Here is a 21,615-nt window from a genome sequence, read left to right as displayed (position 1 = left end):
GCAGTTTTCAGCAGAACTGCCATGGTGTTATTTTTGTGCAGAAATAAAAGTTCTCGGAATGACCTGAAAATCCACGGAGAAACTTTTTGAAATTAATAAAAAATACTGGCGAAAGAATCAAGGCCGGGGGGCCCACACCCTGTCCACGAGGGTGGGGGCGCGCCTACCCCCCTAGGCGCGCCCCCTACCTCGTGGGCCCCCTGGTGCTCCACCGACCTCAACTCCAACTCCGTATATTCACGTTCGGGGAGAAAAAAATCAAAGAGAAGGATCCATCGCATTTTACGATATGAAGCCGCTGCCAAGCCCTAAACTCTCTCGGGAGGGCTGATCTGGAGTCCGTTCGGGGCTCCGGAGAGGGGAATCCGTCGCCGTCGTCATAATCAACCATCCTCCATCACCAATTTCATGATGCTCACCGCCGTGTGTGAGTAATTCCATCGTAGGCTTGCTGGATGATGATGGGTTGGATGAGATTTACCATGTAATCGAGTTAGTTTTGTTAGGGTTTGATCCCTACTATCCACTATGTTCTGAGATTGATGTTGCTATGACTTTGCTATGCTTAATGCTTGTCACTAGGGCCCGAGTGCCATGATTTCAAATCTGAACCTATTATGTTTTCATGAATATATGTGAGTTCTTGATCCTATCTTGCAAGTCTATAGTCACCTATTATGTGTTATGATCCGACAACCCCGAAGTGACAACAATCGGGACCACTCTCGGTGATGACCGTAGTTTGAGGAATTCATGTATTCACTAAGTGTTAATGGTTTGGTCCAGTACTCTATTAAAAGGAGGCCTTAATATCCCTTAGTTTCCAATAGGACCCCGCTGCCACGGGAGGGTAGGACAAAAGATGTCATGCAAGTTCTTTTCCATAAGCACGTATGACTATATTCGGAATACATGCCTGCATTACATTGATGAACTGGAGCTAGTTCTGTGTCACCCTATGTTATAACTATTACATGAGGAATCACATCCGACATAATTATCCATCATTGATCCAATGCCTACGAGCTTTTCACATATTGCTCTTTGCTTAGTTACTTTTTTGTTGTCACTGTTACAATTACTACAAAACTGCTATTGTTGCTTTTGCCACTGTTACCGTTACTTCCATACTACTTTGCTACTAAATACTTTGCTGCAGATATTAAGTTATCCATGTGTGGTTGAATTGACAACTCAACTGCTAATACTTGAGAATATTATTTGGCTCCCCTTCTGTCGAATCAATAAACTATTGCGATCCCCTATACTGGTGGGTTATCAACTAGCGAAAGTATAGACCCTAGGCCTCATTTTAAAGCATTACAATACCGTTTGTGCTCACTTTTGTTACTTGCTACCTTGCTGTTTTTATTGTTCCTATCACAAAAATCAATATCTGCTATTGTTACTTGCTATACAATTTACCATTGTATTTGGTGTGTCGGGGACACAAGAGACTTTTTGTTACACTACAAAAAAATGACACATCTATGACATTTTGGGCCGAACGAATTTTTTTTTCTGTCAAACATATGACACTTCTATGATGATAATTGTGACAAAACCCGGTATCATCATAGATGTGGTGGGCTCCTACTTCTATGACAAAAAAACATGACAGAAAATGGGCTTTTCGTCCTAGGCCGGCCGGAGACGCAGTTGCATGACATTCTTTGGGCCGTCCATGACGGAAAAAACCATGGTAGAAGCGAGGGCGAGGAAAATTTTGGGGAGTTTCCGGTTACGGTGGGTGGTCGGGGCCAAGCGATGCGCGTTTCTCTCGTACACGTACGCGCGTGTGTGCGAGGCGTTGGCTCTAACTGAACCCGAGCGAGGGCGTTGGGCTCTAACTGAACCCGAGCGATTGAACTGCAGGCTACGCGTTACTGAACCCGAGCGATCGATCGATGGCTGTTAACTGAACCCGATCGAGCGATTCCTTCGCTACTGCTGCTAACTGAAGCCGATCGTTGTTGCCTCTTTGGATGAACAGTGAGTGTTGCGGGGGGGTTTGGATGAACAGTGAGCGGTGGCGTTGCCTCTGGATGAACAGGACCCCGTGGTGTGGAGGGCTGGATGAATAGGACGACCCCGTGGAGGTCTGGATGAACAGTAGATGGTGGAGGGGTGCTCGTGGAGGGGTGGTTGAACAGTAGCCGGTGGAGTAGCGCGTGATGGAGGCTGGATGAACAGGAGCCCATGGAGGCTGGAGGAGGTCGACGGTAGCTCGTGGAGGCTGGAGGAGGTCGACGGTGGAGATGAACAGTATCCCGTGGAGTCCCGTTTTGCGGTACGCCACACCCCTCCCGATGAATAGGATCCCCGTTTTGACCGTAGCGCTCCAACACAAGTTCGTTTCGTCCGTTTTGTGGTATGCCACACCCCTCCCGATCAACAGGACCCCCGTTCGACCGTAGGAGGTCCGTTTCCTCCGTTTTGCGGAACGCTAGACCCCTCCCGATGAACAGGATCCCGTTTCGAACGTGGCCGGTCGAACACAAGATCGTTTCCTCCGTTCTGCAGTACGCCAGGCCTCATTTCCATCACCTGTTCCGTCCAAACCCTCCCGATGAACACGACGACACATTCAGTTCCGACCCAGTCGGTTGGCTCCCACGCGTTCCGTTGCGTCCCGATGAACACGACACATTCCGTTGCCTCCCCATGAACACGACGCATTCCGTTGCCTTCCCATGAACACGACGCATTTCGTTTCTTCCCCATGAACACGAAGACGACGATGTTTCTCCATTCCGACCCAGCCATGAACACGAGCCCTGGTCGTACGTATGCGCGAGTAGGCGTTCGAGACCCCGCCCGTATGTACACATAGGTGGCCGTATTTTCTTTCTTGCATACTGGCCACTGTACATACGTGTACATGCTACGTGCGCGCCTCTACTACAACACGTGCGCGCCTCTACATCGACCAGTATATATGTACGTACACGTTCGTGACCAGAATGACAACGCTACGTACGCTTCGACCAGGTGGGTCCCGACTGTCAGGCACTTCGTTGCGTGCAAAGATGTAGCTGGTGGGTCCCAGCACTTAGGGGGGTGAATCATTTTGTTTTTTTGCCCGGACGCACTTCCTTGTGTGCGAAGGTGTAGCTGGTGGGTCCCAGCAGTTAGGGAGGAAACGTTTTTTCACGAAATACGGTGGCCCGTCCGGTGGGTCCTCGCTGTCAGGTGGAGGAATAATTATTTTGCTGTAATAAGGAGGCACTTCCTTGCGGCCGTCGTGGACCTAGCTGTCAGCCTCTCCACGCACAGTACTCTTCCGGTGGAAGTCGGTCGTTGACCACATTGACCACGCCGCGCCGAGAGCACCATGGCGGTGGACGACGGCAAGGCCTAGGAAGGGGACGACGCGGAGCCGGGGAAGACGCAGCAGTGGATGCCCACGCAAAGAGGAGTATGTGGGTTCACTGGTTCCGCTGCGGTGTGAGGCTGTTGTCGCCGCAGAATAACAGGGGTTGTGGGTTAGTAGAGGGATGGCCTGGCTAGCGGTGGGAGTAGTAGGGGCGGTTAGGCCTCCGCGGTATCACAGCCGGCCACGGGAGGCAAGAGCATGTGGCACGACCGGCGCTGCTTTGGGCGGCTGGAGAAGGAAGACCAGAGGTTGAAGAAGCACTACTGCCATTGGATGGACATCGTATGGTCATTGGAGTATTGACTAAGTTGACGAAGCCCTCCGTCCCCGTCAACTTAGTAGGCCCACAAGTCAGCCTGCCACTATACTGGGTCCCAACTAGCAGGGGGAGTATTCATTTTTTTGCGTAATAAGGAGGCACTTCCTTGCGTGTGAAGATATAGCTGGTGGGTCCAAGCTGTCAGCGGCGGTAACATTTTTTCACGAAATACAGAGGACCTTTTGGTGGGTCCTAGATGTCAGGTGGAGGAATCATTATTTTGCGTGTAATAAGGAGGCATTTCCTTGCGTGCGGCCGTGGACCCAGCTGTCAGCCTCTCCATGTATAGTCCACTTTAGATGCATGTCGGTCGTTGACCACGTTGACCAGGCCGCGCCGAGAGCACCAGGGCGGTGCATGACGGCGAGGCCTAGGAAGGGGACGACACAGAGGCAGGGAAGACTCGACAGTTGTTTCCCATGCGAAGGGGAGTACGACTGTACGAGGGTTTACTGGTTCATCTGCCGTTGCCGGAGAATAACAGCAGGTGTGGATGAGTAGAGGGATGGCTAGGCCAGCGGTGGGAGTACGGCGGGGCGGTGAGGCCTACGCGACAGCAGGCCGGCCGTGGGGAGGAGGGAGCAGGCAGTCCCGCAGGCGCTTGTTTGAGCGGCTGGAGCAGGAAGAGTAGAGATTGAAGAAGCACGATGGCCGTTGAATGGAAATCCAACAGTCACTGCTTGTGCGTCAACCTTTTTTTAGGAAAGCCTCAAAGCTGTGGAAAATAGCATACAACCCATCTGCCATTATTTCTAATAATTTACAGCCCATTTGCTAATTCTTAAGGTTTTTTTGGAGCCCATATTCTTTTTGTTAGCATTACAACCCATATTGTGGCCACGGTTAAAAAATTATACGATATTTTGCATATTTTGGTGTGGTCTGAACTATTTTTAATCCCGAAATTTCGAGTCACATTCAAAATGATTTTAAAAATAAATGTATATCAATATAAAATCCAACAAATTGTCCATGCATAAAAATAAATGCAATTTCAAAACTCGAAATGAAAAAAAGATATTTGAAACCAATTGTTGGTTTGATGTGTTTTAAAAATGTACATCCCATTTCTCATTACTGATAGGCCATATTCTCGGCCAGCCGAATGAAGCTCTCCTCGTCTTGAAAGATTTGCCGCCCAACAGGCCTGACAAAGCGACTTACTTGGCAAATCACAAAAAAACTAGGTTGTGGCCATGGACCCAGCTGTCAGCCTCTCCACGTACAGTACTCTTCCGATGGAAGTCGTTCCTTGACCATGTTGACCACGCCACCTGGAGAGCACCACGACGGTGGACGACAGCGAGGCCTAGGAAGGGGACGACACGGAGCCGGGGAAGACACGGTAGTGGATGCCCAAGCGGAGAGGAGTACGAGGGTTCACTGGTTCGGCTGCGGCGTGAGGCTACCGTCGCCACAGAATAACAGGGGGTGTGGTGAGTAGAGGGATGCCCTGGGCCAGCGGTGGGAGTAGTAGGGCGCGGTGAGGCCTCCGCGGCATCACAGCCGGCCACGAGAGGCAGGAGCACGCGGCACGACCGTCGCTGCTTTGGGCGGCTGGAGCAAGAAGACCAGAGGTTGAAGAAGTACTATGGTCGTTGGATGGACATCATACGGTCACTGGAGCTAGAATCGTTCATATTGACTAAGTTGACAAAGCCCTCCGTCCTCGTCAACTTAGTAGGCCCACAAGTCAGCCACCCACTATGGTGGGTCCCAGCTAGCAGGGGGTATTCATTTTTTTGTGCGTAATAAGGAGGCACTTCCTTGCGTGCGAAGATATAGCTGGTGGGTCTGACCTGTCAGCGGGGGGAACGTTTTTTTCGTGAAATACAGAAGCCCTTCCCACGTACAGTCCACGTATAGTGCGTAATAAGGCGGAACTTTCCTTGCGTGCGACCATGGACCTCGTGGGTCCCAGCCGTCAGGCTCTCCACGTACAGTCCTCTTCCGATGACTCTCGTATGTTGACCACGCCGCGCCGAGCGCACCGAGGCGGTGGACGACGGCGAGGCCCCAGACTGGAACGACCCGGAGATGGGGAAGACGCGGCAGTGGAGTCGCAGATGGAGAGGAGTGGAAAACTTGACTGGTTCGGGTGCGGGGTGGGCCTACACTCGGCAGAGAATAACAGGAGGTGCGGAGTGGAGGGATGGCCTGGCCGTCGGCGGGGTAGCGTTTCGCTGAGGAGCGCAAAACAACGCCGCTGGATGCCGAAGGCTGGAGCAGGCGGTTCCGGCAGCGCTGGGGGAAGAAGACGAGAGATTGAAGAAGAATGCCGGCCGTTGGATGTAAATCCAACGCCTTCTTAGGCTTCGACCTACTGGCCCACATGTCAGCCAGTCCATTTGTTTTTTAGTCCATTTGGTGGGCTGGGTGAAACAATGATGTAGCATCTATGCAGCCCGTTTAAATCCCATTTGCATTTTTCTCGAAATCCGCGGACTTGCTGGGCTGGGTGAAAATATCATGTTGGGCTAGACGGAGAAATGTTATAAAAACATAAACACATGATTGCACGTCTATTACTGCATTGGTCAGTAAAATCTTTGCAAGCTTATGTACGCAATCACTAGGAGTTAACTTGCCAAGTTATATATAAACAATTATTATTATTATTTTGTAAGAACTTTCAACTTACGAAATAAAATATCATTTAAATTTGATGAGTTAATAGTACGTGGGGTATTATTATTTTTTAGGCTAGACGTGGGACAGTTGAGTTGGTTCTAGGGAAAAGTACTGGGAGAAAACTCAGTTTACATCGAAAAAGAAAGTGGGAGAAAATTCAGAGACCTGCTGGGTCCACCTGAGGAGGGGAATATGTTGGGAGGAAGGAGATTCAAAGCACGGCAGCCGAGTGAACTAGTTTTTTTAACGGACAAGTGAACTAGTTACATAGATAAGCAAATAGCCACTAAAGAAAGCAATCAGGTTAATGGGTTCTCAAAAGAAATATTTCGGACAAAACGGATAATTACAACACATAGGCTAATGCATGAAACACTCAGATGATAAAGGTGCTTATAAACAGATAAAGTACAACATCTAGACCTTCCTGGCACGCTTGATCATGACGCTGCGGCTGTCCGTGTACTCGTCGGTTACGGGAAGCAGACACGCCCTCATGTCCAAGATCTACCCGTACATGTTGTAGCAGGCGTATGCGTCCTTGACCACGTAGGTTATGTAGGCTAGATTTAGAGGTACCTCCCACGTGTTCAGGTCATCTTCTTTCATGTTGGCATATCAGGGGTCGATGATGGTCTCAGCGAGGTCGACCACAGAGTCCTTCTCCTGCCCGTTGCTGATGATCTTGTATTGCTTCTGGATGTCGACAAGCTTGTTACACCAGATGGCTGAATCACCACATTCTTCCTTCTCTCCACCATAGCGAAGGTGCAGTCGGCGCTGCCGATGAAACGACTGAATGCTCCAGAACCTGGTGCAGCCATAGGACTGAGGCGAGGCAGATCTTCACCGAGTCTGTATCATTGGTGTACATCACATTCAACTTGGTGCAGCCATAGGACTGAACGGCGAACTCAAAGGGGAACTCCTTGCTGAAGTCCATAACCAGCAGGCTCACCCATCGGATCGCCATTGGAGTCTCTTCGAGTGAACGAGTGTGTAGGCGGCGGCAGCAGTTCGTTTTTCAGCTCTTGGGGAACTGGATTCAACAGTAAGCTGAGTGTGTACAGGCGACAACAGTTACTACCCCTCCCTCGTTCGCTGCACGCCCGGCAGAAGATGCACCCTGGGCGCATTCAAACGCCTCCATTAAGAAACCTACTCCGGCCACACGTCGGTTCACAAGCGGGTCTGTATTGGTACTGTAATAACAGGAGTTAGTGGTCACTTTACTTAAATTTAATTAGCTTTAATAGAAATTTATACTTAAAACAAGCAATGCATTGGCTCGTTCTATCAGTGCCACATGATCAACATGCACACCAATTAGAATTATTATTCTCAGGACGCACGCGATCAGCACATTTGTCGCACTTTCACAAAGATAATACTACCAAGTTTGAACTGTTTGTTATGGTTGTTGTCCTCTGCATCATCATGTCGTGTTTACCAGCTTGCAAGATTCAGAACCAACAAATAAGATCCAAATAATAAGTACAACAAAGATGCCTACACATCTCATTGATTCCCAGCTTACAAGATTCAGAACCAACAAATAAGATCCAAATAATAAGTACAACAAAGATGTCTACACATCTCATTGATTCCCAGCTTGCAAGATTCAGAACCAACAAATAAGATTCAAATAATAAGTACAACAAAGATGCCTACACATCTCATTGATTCCAGCTTGCAAGATTCAGAACCAACCCATTAGAGCCTTTGATAAAGTGAATATCGGGATTAAATCCATCTTGGCTAGCCATGTCATACAATCAAAGAACTTGGCGAATGCTCTTGACCGTCACAACATCTGTAGTTGAGTATTCCTGTTTGCATAGCACAAACATGGAGAGCATGATTTCACTTTAATAGTGGCCTCCTTGAACTCAACCTGCAACTCCACTAGGATGAGGTCTGCCTGGAGTTCCATGATTCAATTCATGCACCTTTTTCTGCAATTCACCTGAAATGAAGCAAAGATTGCATCATTCAGCTAGCAAGAAGTACTTGCTCTCATGAGCTGGCAGGTTCTTCTTTAGTAGTTGCACTAAAATTGAGGAACATTAAGGTTGGCTGTCCAGCTCATGTATGGTGCAACTATAATTTTCTTATCCTTTTGTGCAGTTCCACTAAAATAAAGTGCCATTGTGGTGACAGTGACGGCTCCATCTTGCAAAGGCTAATAAAATGTTGCACGAGATTACCAGCAGAACTTGACAGAGATTTTGGAAACTCCAATCACCATTTTGTGCAGTTCCACCAAAATTGAGAGATGTTGCCCACGTGACATTTTAGTTGAACTGCACAAGACACTCATTCCAAAAAAAGTGTTTTGTGCAGTTCACCAAAAGGTCACAATAGCAACAAGGTGAAATGGATATCCCTATCTGCACAAAAAGATAGAAAGTAAACAGTTGCTGGTCAATAAGAATATACGAAACATATACAAAATGAAAAGAAGCATCTTAATTATGTTCATGGCAATCACGCAAGGACAGTAGAAATTTTAAAACGTCAGCAATGCTTCATGTTACCAGAAGCATTACGATCAACAATGAGATTCCTCAAATATGGGATTACTTTAATGGTGGCATTGCTTGTTTACCAGACACAGTAAATCAACAACAGCTAAAGAGTTGGTTTAAGGGCATGGGACCGTGGGGACACCAGGACACTCAGCAGCGTAAAGGAGCAACTTACTTATCATACTGGGGAAAACAGTAGGAGTGCCATTTGTAACACAGTTTAATTGCATCTTATCACTGGAGGCATTAGATTAACAATAACACTGGTTAGACATGTCCCTAAGGTAACAGTGTGATCGCTTCATTTTACATGCGCCCTTACATTAACAACAGCAAAAGGTTGGTATAAGGCCATGCGACAGTGGATGCATCAGCACAATGTACCTACAAGGAGGCATAAAGTGGTGATGCCGAGTTTGTTCATGCTATGTGAGGGCAGCAAACCTAATCCTGGAGACCTTGTACTATGTGAGGGCAGCAAATCTAATCCTGGAGACCTTTTACTATGTGAGGGCAGCAAATCTAATCCTGGAGACCTTTTACTATGTGAGGGCAGCAAATCTAATCCTGGAGACCTTTTACTATGTGAGGGCAGCAAATCTAATCCTGAGACCTTTTACTATGTGAGGGCAGCAAATCTAATTCTGGAGACCTTTTACTATGTGATGGCAGCAAATCTAATCCTGGACATACTCTGTTGACTTGTCCACCAGCCGCCACTTTCTATCCTTTTTTCAACCAATAATAGATCTGTTCCTTATCTAGTTTGTACTGCGTTTTCCCATTATTTCCCTTTTCAACCAAGAGACCGGTTGGGTATCCGGTCTCTACTACTTTCACCATATTATTTCCTCTTTGAATCAAGTCCTAGATTCATGCTACAACTTTCCCCCCTTTCTTTGTTGTTTGAACAAAGCCCTAGATTTGAATGCATGAAGTAGCTTTACCTCTAATAATACTAAAAATTTAGGTGGCTTTGGAAGAGCTGATGGGAGTAGAAAAAGATGCACATGCAGACACGTGGGGAGCTGGGGCAGTAGAGCAAGGCCGCTTTCGAAGAACTTATACCTGAGGGTCGTCGGGATGACGGCGGCGGCAGGTTGGATCTGCGGACAATATGACAGGGAGGAAGAAGGGTCGGAGGACCACCCGAGCCGGCGCTGTGTCGGAGAGAACGGCACGGGTAGAGGATCGAGCCCCTCCGGCAGCTGTGGGTTTCCTCCCTCGGCGGCAATGACCGCGTGAATGATGCACCTTTTAGTCCTCTACACATACCGGCCGAAGGGATCCAGCTGGATCTATGACCAGCGGTGAGCAGAGAGAAAATGTCGCTACCGATGTCTTGTTTATATCTGGACAGGATGAGAGAATGAAGAGAGCAAATCTAGTAAAGCAAGCGTTCAGGGCCCTGCGTCCATATATAGTGGAGTGATTATCTTTTTTCTCTCCAGAATAAGCGTTTCAATTTGTGTACGTGGCATTAAAGAAAAGAAACTCTCTATTTAAGGTGACTACTGTACGACTCCTACTTACTACTAGTAGTACTACAGTATTGTTCACTTGTGCTCCCCGCCCCTACATTCATTGAACAACCCCACGGGTGAATAAACATAGAGTAAGTACTGTATTTATATAGAACGAACAAGCTCGAAGTATTTTTGCGTAGTTAAAAGTTGAGGGCGGGGCTTTTCCCGGGCAGTACGCGCGGTAGTTTTCGGGTAGGCGGTTTGACAGAGAGGCGAGGAGGGTGAGCGAGTGGTGGATTCTCAAACATACTGCTGCAAAGGTTGGGCTGCGCGATTTGACGGTGCATTACTAATGGAAAGACTTGTGATATGACCACTCACTATAGTCATCAATTACTGGTGCTCCGACCGGGGTGATGCCCCCTTCCCTTCCACGCTCTAATCTGGTGCATGACACGTCGACCCGGATGCTGGCTCTCCCACATGTCGGAGTAGTAAGAAGGAGGAAAGAATGATGCAGTATATACTAGTAGTACTACTACTCAGGTCAGAGGAGTGCGAACCACGGCAGCCCAGTGAACCAGCAGTGTGAACCACGGCAGCCCAATGAACTAGCAGTGCGAACCACGGTAGCCCAGTGAACCAGCAGGAGAAAACAATGTGGTGATATGGCCATAAAAAGCAATGTGCCACGGTCCACACTGTAGCATGTACAGTAACACTCCTCTTTGTTTGGGTCCTTGAGTTAGATCTAGTTTGGGTTGAAATAGCCTCAAATTATCGAAACAAGATGGGTTGTTTGAGCTAGTTCGCTCTAACCCAGCTAAAAAAACTAGCCCGGTGGAGAGGTTCTAATTGGGTTAGTTATCCTCGGGCCCACTAAAAGAGAACTCAAAAAATCTCCCCTGCCTGCACCAAATCGCTCCCCCCTCTCGCACGACTCCTCTCTGTTCCCCATAGGGCCGCTCGCCCTCTCTCTCCTCCGGCCACCCTCTCCTTCTGGCTTCCCCCGCCCTACTCCGGCCGCCCTCTCCCTCCGGCCTTCAAAGGTCGCCCCGCTCCCCCTTGACCAGTCGTTTTTCTCCCTCTATCGTGCGCGGCGGCGGCGCATCTACCAGGGAGGTCACGAGAGGGGTGAGTTTGTTCGTTCCTTCTCTGTCTCACGACCATATCATTGATCTTGCTTGCTCTAGTGCTAATTCTGATTTGGAAAAGTAGATCCTGATCAAACTTGGTATAGATTTGTGGTGCACGCATGGAATTGTTTGATGCTGCTTGAGGAGGTAATAAATCTTTCTAGAGGCCCAAAGATCAGTTCACCTTTCTAGGTATTTCACTTTCAGGATTGCATTATTTCTAGAGTCCCAAAGATTCAGTTCACCTTTCTAGGTATTTCAGTTTCAGGCTTGCATTATTTCTAGAGGCCCAAAGATTCAGTTCACCTTTCTAGGTATTTTAGTTACAGGCTTGCATTATTTCTAGAGGCCCAAAGATTAAGTTCCGAGTCGGCGGCAAGCGGCCCAGCTACCCATGCCGGTGTCGACCTCAACTCGCAAGGGCCGGTGTCGGAGGGGTTCTCGGGGCTTTGGCTCTACAGAGCCTTCCTCCAGAGCGACGATGGCGAGCTCCTCCCTTGGTGCATGAGGGGCTCCGGGCTCCCTCCCTATCGTGAATGACTTCCGTGATGAGTTAGCTCATGCTTTGTTTCATGAAGTGTTTTTTTATTTTGTGAAGCTTGATTGACGACTTGTATGTTTAAGTGGGATATCTCATTTGTATGGACAAAGTAAAAATTATCATGTTTTGCATGCTTGATTTGTATAGATGGTTCGTTTTATGTCAATTGTGAGTGGGAGGAGGCCACAGAAGAGCCGGTCACACCAAATCCGGTAGGAAATAGGGTCTAAAGTAGTCAAATGATTGAGAAAGAGCATTTATTGTCAATCTAACCCTTCCATCCATACACCTCTTTGGTTTAGAGTTAGTTCAGGGTTAGAATCTAACTCTAACCTCTAACTGAGTTAGAGTTCTCCTCGTCTCGGTTCATCGCCATCATACTTTCCCCATGCCTGTGTTTTATAGTATCCTGTGAATCAAAGAGGCCCTTTTTGCGGGAAAAATCAAAGAGGCCCTTAGACTGGTTTAGGTCCGGTCATTTTTTATAAACGTGTGATGTCCAAAATTTAATGAACGTGCTCCAGTTTCCATGAAAATAATCCGGTTTCATGTAGTAATTCATTCATTTATTTATTCTTCTGCGGGGGGTTTGCATGTAATTCATGAGGTCTGAAATGTAAAGTTCCCCGGCATATGCTCCGAGTCGTGCATGCACTACTTCCCAGATGCTCTATGTCCCACATGTCAGCGAATGGGAGCACGTGGAAATAGCCTAGGAGTACATATAGGAGGATAAATGCATGAAAAAATATGTACTGTGAAGCGTAGCTGCGGTTCGAAAAGGAGACCTAAAGTGATGACAGCTATAGGTCGCACGCACCCAACTAGTGGTACAAGACATACAACTAACTTTTCCCTCAATAAAAATAGAGGCACGAGTGCTCAGTACTCCTATTCTATAAACACGAGTCCCATCTGACAACAGCATCCGTGCTACCGCTAGCTCTCCTCCCTCGTTTCTCTCTTCTAATTCTAAACTCGGCCAACGCCCGGTGGGCGGGGTGGGTTTGCTCAACTGCGGCCCCACCTCACAGTGAAAACGTTGCGACTGGAATAAAAATGCCATATAGTCCCTCCGTTCCTAAATATAAGCCTTTTTAGATACTACTTCAAATGGAATACGGCATATAGATGTATGTAGACATAGTTTAGAGTGTAGATTCACTCATTTTGCTCCGTATGTAGTAGTCACTTGCTGGAATCTTTAGAAAGACTTATATTTGGGAACAGAGGGAGTACTATACTAATAAAACATTAAGGCCACGAGGTGATGCAGTGCTAGTTACAGGAGGCAAGAAGAAGATATGCATCCATCGACGACGTCCACCGCCTCGAGTCAGGGCGCCGGCTCACCGAGCGGCGCCTAAGTAGCAGCGGCTTTTGTGGCCAGGTTGGCGTGCTTCTGAACAATGGTGTCCAAAGATTCCGGCCGCTGGAAGAAGGCCAACGTCTTTCTGTCCTCGCTTGCCTTGTAGTGGCCTATGTAGATGATTTCCTCGTAGACGTGGATGTGCAGGTCGACGGTTTCTTGCACGGCGAGGCGCTGCATGGAGAGCGCGGCCTCGAGGTGCACATTCTTCGTCGCGACCTCCGGCACCTGTAGGGCCACCAGGGCTTGAAAGAGTTCGTCACCATGGTGGCCGATGAGGGTGGCAGGCAATGAGGAGCTTGGGCGCGCGGGCTGGAGCAGTACGACAAGGTCGTTTGCGCGCTTCTTAACGGCGGTGAACTTGCGGATGGAGTTGACCATCTTGTCGTCCATGCGAGAGGCGAAGCCGGCGTCGGTGAGGGCTACGATGCCTGCGGTCCCCAGCGCCGTCTGGAAATGCTGCGCGGTGCGGGGCCGCAGGCCGGCGCCTTGGATGATTTGGCATAGCCGAGTGCCACTCGCGTCCATCGCCTCCATAGGTCCTTGTGGCTTCTGGTCACTTGGTCTTGGATTGGAGTGAGGAGTGTTGCGCAGAGACTTGGGAGTAGATGGATTGGAGTGGTGGGGCGCCTTTATTATATGAGAGTCCAAACTCTGTTGCATTCACATCATGCTGGCTCTATTCTGCTTCTCCACTTAATTCCCTCTGCATGTAATTGAGGATGCACCGTTCAACGTCCCGGGAACCGCTACCCTCTCCCTCCTTGGCATTCAAGCACCTATGGACCCGTTGACGACGAGGTGCCTATGGTGACTTCGTAAATTTCAAGATGATAGTGTCGCGCGTGTGTGCGTTCATAGGGGTGAGTGTATGCGTGTGTATATGAGCGCTTGCGTCTGTACTGTGTCAAAAAAACATAAATGTGTGTCAAAAAGAGACTAGTCAGTATACTCAATATTGTGCACCTCGGAGAGGAAAACCATACGTATTTATTTACGGTGCAGATTCACTCATTTTGCTCCATATGTACTCCGTCTTGGTGTAGTCTAGTCACTTGTTGAAATCTCTAGAAGGGCAAATACTCCTTTCTGGTTTACAGGGTTATACTAGCAAGTAGTTGTACATACTAGTACAATAGAGGGTTCACATAGCAATTTTGTCTCATGCAAGAGCCTGGCTATATGCGTGCTCCAATGTTCGCAACTGCAACGTTCGGTTTGCGCTTGGCTCTTCGCCTCTTTGAGAAGACGAACAATGATGTTACTACTACTTCTTCTACAGTGTCGAATCCACTGCTGCATGTCCGTCCACCGCGAGCGGGACGGATAGCTTGTTGTAGAAGTACTACCAAGCAAAAGCATGTCCTCGTTTGCGAGCAACCGCGCGCATGGGCGAGGGAGAAGGCGTGTAGTAGTAAAATCAAGCTTCTCCTCGTTGTACGAGTTGACACAACACATCATAGCACTGGCCCACATGCTTGCCTCTAAACTTGGCTGAAAGACTCGAGTGTACAATATACTTGCTGCAACCTCTAACATTTACCCACCACAAATTAAAATATATGTGGCCGTATGCATCGTTCTGATGTAGAGGCCGGGGAGTCCCCCCTTTTCGAAAAAAACAAATTAGAATATATATTCCTGTCTTGACCAGATGAGCGTGCAAACTACAATCACCAGGATGACAGGTAGGGCCAGAAGACTATTTTAATTTTTTTGAAACTTCGAGACGGCCACATAGCATGGAGCCGACCCCCCAACGATTTTAGTCTTACAAGCACGGTACACACTATCCTAGACTAGTAGTACTCTACACATGAAACTGCCACACGAGCATCCGGGCTGTGCTTGGCTCTTCGCCTCTTCGGGAAGTCGAACAATGATGGAGTACTACTGCACTGGAGCAAGGATTCCGACGACGTCGATGTGCAGGAGCTGACCTTCTTCACAGTTCCGCCCAAGCTGCTGGTCGGGGCTAAGCTGGTGTCCCTCCACATTCAGATTGACAAGCTCACGTCCTAAATGTTTCTACAGTGCCTTCTGTTTATCTTAGTAATATGCTAATATAGGGATTACCTCGGTCTACTTTAGCTTAAGAAATGGTGGGTTTTGCTGGCGATGCAACAATTACTTTGACATCAGATCAGTAATTTCCAACAGTCGAACGGATATTTTGTGTCTGTTGGATATAAAGTTCCTTTGGGTAAGAAGTACTACTTGTCATCAAAATGGATAAAAGGAGATATATGTAGACGTATTTTAGTTCTAGATACGTCCCTTTATATCAATTTTGATGACAAGCAATCCCTCTGTTCCACAATACATGCCTTCCATTTGTCAAAATATAGATGTATCTAGACATGTTTTAGTATATAGGTACATCCATGATAGAGCCAATCGGATGGTTGAGAACACTACAATTCGTAGCTACAGATGCATGTGTGACTCCCAGATGCAGAGGCCGGGGGTCATCATCCTCCTTTTTGAGAAAAACAGACGCGTGTGTGAGAGGACGAGTGCGTGCGTGCACCTCTTCTCTTCCTGTATAACGTACTAAACTCAGAGTACAAGTTTTTGTGGGTGGCACGATGGTGCGTGCGAGAAGTCCCGAGAGATAGGTTTAATGCGTCTGAAAAAAAGACTAGACTAGAGCTCGCCACGCGGCTATTCCTGTCGAACGCCCCATTAACTGTAAGATATGTATACGACGGTGCCAGTTATTGCACGTACACAGCAGTACTCCCTCCTTTCCGATTTATAGGGCTTAATTCAAAAATCTCACCAACCATGATGTTGAGCGGTGGAATATTTTTTGTAGTTTGCAAAAGCACATAATTAATGCTCTTGTTTTTCTCAAAAAATTATGTTTATCAATGCATTAATTGCAATGCATGCATGCATAAAGTACATGCATTGGTCAATTTTCTCTTAATACTTGCATGCAATGATTTAATGCACTTTGGAATCTGAACATGTGATGGGGAACAACCAAATTGAGCCTTATAAAATGGAAAAACTAAAATTTTGAGATAAGCCCTATAAAATGGAAAGGCTGGAGTAGAAAAAGAACTACTCCATCCGGGAATAGTGCCGCACTTTGAAACTAGAACCGTCAATAAATTTTGAGCTTGCGTCTCGTCACATTCCAAATTACTCCACGCTATATTGAATTGCGAACCTGTTCACACCAATCACAACCTAAATGATTTCCCACTTAGGAGCGTATTAGTACTCGGTTATAAATACTAGTATGCCAAGATGACTGCACATTCCAACTCAACTCCTCATCCACAAAAACAAACAAGTCATTCAGCATCCTTCCCTTGCATCTGCCATGGCCAGCGTGAGTTCTGGGTCGAGAGATTGCCACCAGGGAGAGGCGAGCATGGAAGCGGAAGCACGAGAGATGTCCCGCCTTGCTGCGAGAGCAGCCGACATATCCCGCCGCATGGAAGTAGCAGCACAGAGGTCCTGTCGCTCCGCTAAAGCAGCACGGAGGTCCCGCCGCGCCGTTGATGCAGCAGACTCGTCCGGCCGCGCTGCGGAAGCAGCAGAGATGTCCTGCCGCGCCGCGAATGTAGCAAAGATGTCCCGCTGCGCCGCGGCGGCCTAGGAAAATTTCTGGCGGGAAGGCGACGACTGTTACAGGCGCATGCATGCGATCGTCCATAGCCAGATGGATCAGATCTCCGGCTGGGCGAGGTTGCAGGACAACATGAAAGCCTCGTTTGAATAGGCTACCGGCGTCATCCGGCAACTAAGGAAGGGAAATGAGAGGCTCCGGGCCGAGCGCGACCTACTGAGGGAGAAGATTGTCCAAAGTGCAGACCAACAGGAGGAGACCAGTGCCTTGTTGAAGAGGACCGGCATCATCGTCAAGAAACTAATGGACGAGAATGACATGCTCCGCAACGAGCGCCAAAGGCTGGTGGTGGAATCCGTGGATGTTCTCAAGCAGCATCTTGAGGACACGAAAGATCTCATCGCCGCTCGCCGCGGAGACTAGTTCCCGCGGCCTGCAGCAACACATAAAGAAAGTAGAGATCAGCGAGCCAGATCTTGTCTTCCTTCTTCTTTTGCCCTTGTGTATTTCGGGCGTAGCCGCATGTGGCTTTTTTTAATTATCTTTCTAATTATGTAAGACAATTAATCGTCCTTATATATTCATCAGTCTTGTTATAAGTCGCAGTAGATGCTATATAGGTCTGTTGGATCTTACATCAAGATCCGTGCTTTCAGATTTTCCTTTTTCTCTCTTAAATCTTAGTTGAGTGAGACATAGCCACACCATTAAACAGAGGCTCGGGCGCCATTAATGGAGACCTTGGGAGAGAGGTGGACGGCAGATGAAGGTCAAAGGGCTCTCCTCCTGATAAGCACGCGCAGGGGTCTGATCGCACGCCTCTCGTACTCAAATAGCTACCCTGCACGGCGCCTCCTAATTAATAAAAAATGGGGACGCGTGGTGGCACGTAAATGGTACTAGTAAGTAGAACGCCCACGGTTTCAATAATACTTGTGTTTCCGATTGTAACATGACAGCACTTGTTCCAAAATGACTTTGTTGATTGTTAATGTGTGCGCCTTCACAAATCAGACTGCAAAATTACCACAACATATTGGTGCCATGTCATGGCACCAAGCCAAGTTTCATTATTTTCATGCATGTTTTGGATTTACAGAAATTAAAAAACTAAGTTTCTCAATGTTTCCAACCCAGCCACGACGCCTAGAATTTTGAATTTCATTCCCATTTCTTGCATGGAACCTAGAAATTTACCCGAGGACACACATGTGATTTTTCAACCAACTTTGGTGCACTAGAACATGTGCTTGTATTTCAAATTTGAATTATGCACACAAAGGTGACACGTTCCCTCCCAGAACCACGAGCCTTCTTGAGAGAAACTCCGATTTGCAAGAATCTTATACCAAAATTTGTTCTTATTCAACCGATTTTTTACCACGGCATGGTACTACCATGACATGACACCATGCCAAGTTTCATGATTTATAACCAAGTTTCTCAATGTTCTCGACCAAGCCATGATGCCCAGATGTTTGAATTTTATTCTCATTTTTTGCATGGCACCTAGAAATTCACCCGAGGACACAAATGTGACTTTTCAACCAACTTTGGTGCATGGGAGCATGTGCTTGTAGTTCAAATTTGAATTATGCACATTAAATGACCAAAAACTCAATTAATGTGTAAATAAGGCCAAACGAAGCCGGAATAATTCCAAAATTTAACATGCACTCATGTAGTTCTATGTTGCCTTTGTAAATAAACTCAAGGGGGACATCGTATATCGTTTCGCACTCAAAGGTGGCACATTCCCTCTCAGAACCACGAGCCTTCTTGAGAGAAGCTTCGGTTTGCAAGAAGCTTATACCAAAATGTTCCTATTCGGCCAAAAAATTTACCACAACATGGTAGTACCATGACATGACACCCATGCCAAGTTTCATGATTTTTAGACGTGTTTTGGATTTACAAGAATTTTAAAACCAAGTTTTTCAATGTTCTCGGTCGAGCCACGATGCCTAGATGTTTTACTTTTATTCTCATTTCTTGCATGGGACCTAGAAATTCACCCGAGGACACAAATGTGATTTTTCAACCAACTTTGGTGCACGAGAGCATGTTCTTGTAGTTCATATTTGACTTATGCACATTAAATGACCAGAAACTCAATTAATGTATAAAAAACGACAAACGAACCTGGAATAATTCCAAAATTTAACAGGGCACTCATGTAGTTCGATGTTGCCTATGTTAAGAAACTCAAGCGGGGGGCAGCGTATATCGTTTCACACTCAAAGGTGGCACGTTCCCTCTTAGAACCACGAGCTTCCAAATCGGCCCAATTTTTTACCACAACATGTTAGTGCCATGACATGACACCATGCCAAGTTTCATGATTTCCAGGCAAGTTTTGGATTTACATGAATTTAAATCCAAGTTTCTCGATGTTCTCGGCCGAGTCATGACGCCCAGATGTTTGAATTTCGTTCTCATTTCTTCCATGGGACCTAGAAATTCAACCAAGGACACACATGTGATTTTTCAACCCACTTTGGTGCACCGGAGCATGTGCATGCAATTCATATTTAGATTATGCACATTAAAAGTCCAGAAACTCAATTAATGTATACAAAGGCCAAATGAACCCGAAATAATTCCAAAATTTAACAGGGTACTCATATAGTTCTATGTTGCCTCTGTAAAGAAACTTAGGGGGAGCCAACATATATCATTTCGCACACAAAGGTGACACGTTCCCTCTCGGAACCACGAGGCTTGTTGAGAGAATCTCCGGTTTTGCAAGAAGCTTATACCAAAACTTGTCCCAATTCAGCCAAAAATTATACATATGAAAACAGGGTTTAGATTATCCCGAACATCTCACTACCTAGACCAATAATGTACTATGATTTGAATTCAACATAAAATGGATACAAATATTTGAATTGGAGAGCGTATGGTACATGTAGTTCATAGTGAAATATGATTACTGCTATATGCATGTTTTTTGTTATCAAGATAATATTTAAATTATTGTATAACTTGACAACAATCGTATTCAAATAAGGAAAATTGATTCAAATTTAGTCCATATGGTAGACGACAATATATATGTTCACATGGTGGAGTAAAATGTTCATATATGATGGAAGATCAAAATGTACGACTACATCAATTATAAACTGCAAGGTCACCTAACGACAACATAACGTGGATTCAAAAATTGAAATTCGAGATCCTGGCATTTGTAATCATATAAAAAGGGACATTACTCTTTCTCTGGTGGGAATTGATTTGTTTTTGTTGTTGTTGAGGGAAGTGCAAATCGATTTGGTACTGTGCAGGGTAATCTTGTTCTCCCGATTTTTTTTACATTTTTCTTGTAGTTTTTTCAATGGCATCTATAGGAATATAGCAAAAGGGGACATGACTCTCTTGTGTCTTGTCTGAATTGTTTTTTTACACGTTAAGTTTGTTCTGCCGAACAAGGAATCCACACCTTGTTATCCCGAAATTTTCAAGCTTGAGTATCTTTTGTCTCACCTGCTTTGAAACTCCTGCCTCTTCAACCCACGCCGCGCCTTGTTATCCCGAAATTTGGACGCGCGCGAGAACTCCCTCCTCATCCGAAATCGGTCCCGCAGCCCAAACACATGAAATCCCCCTTCTACCCCTCAGCCGGAAATGAAGCTCCACGTCGCGGTGTCAAAACCGGTGTGGGTATGCAGGTAACTTATCCTACATTTTGGACAAGCGCGTCTCTAAGATTGGCTCCCCCCCATTCGTACACCGAGGCCGCCAAAACCCGCGAAACCCCACGCTCCTCCATCGACCTCACGACCGTTGCCGAGCCGGAGACTCTTCCCCGACTACGTCGTCCACCACAATAGCTCACCGTCCCTCATCCACCACACCAGATGAGGATCCGTTTTCGATCTTGTTGTCCTGCCGGATCAGCCGCCCCGTCCTCCACCTCCAAGGAGCTGCCCCGATGTTCGCCTCGTCTATCGCGCCACCTCAATCCCCACAGCATCGTCTTGACCTGCCCCACCAGAACCGCAGCATCCTCACCAATTCCTTCGATGAAGCTGAGGCCAACTCGGCGCCACCAAGGAGGTTCTGCACTCACCGCTGCATTTTATCTTTTATTTGATCTCACGGGGCTACTAGTGCTCGATACCGAGCAGACATTGCGGGTCTCCATCGACGGCACCCTCGTCGGCCACATCATCCACGGCGTCTCTCCCCCATGTCGTTGCCTCCTCGACGGCGACTTCCACAACGGCACTAGCTGCAGCTGCTCCGGTTCTCTCTCGCGCTACGGCTCTGTTCTTGCTGTCGGTCGTGCTGCTGCACTGCTCTTGCTTTCGTTCATGCTGCTGCTCTGCTCTTGCTCTCGCTTACACTGCTGCTGCTGCACGACCTCCAGCAGCTACAGGAGTTGTTGCTTTAGCACTCACTCGCGGTGCTACTGCACGACTTGCTCTCTGCTAGTGTGTTCCCTGCTCGAGCGTCTGCTGATTTAGATCACTACTTCTCTGCTACTAGTGCTCAAACGCCCTAAACATCTATTGTAATGCTCTGTTACTAGTTCAATCAGTTTCGACTGTAAAGTTCATTTTCTTCAGTTATGTTCAGAGTGAACAGTACATACATCATCTGTTGGAGAGGCCGTGGCATGGCTGATGCGTTTTACATCTAGCACTTTTTGGTGATGTAT

The sequence above is a fragment of the Triticum aestivum genome, chromosome 7B (genome assembly GCF_018294505.1).
Source record: "Triticum aestivum cultivar Chinese Spring chromosome 7B, IWGSC CS RefSeq v2.1, whole genome shotgun sequence".
Classification (NCBI taxonomy): domain Eukaryota; kingdom Viridiplantae; phylum Streptophyta; class Magnoliopsida; order Poales; family Poaceae; genus Triticum; species Triticum aestivum.
This window is presented reverse-complemented; position numbering follows the sequence as displayed.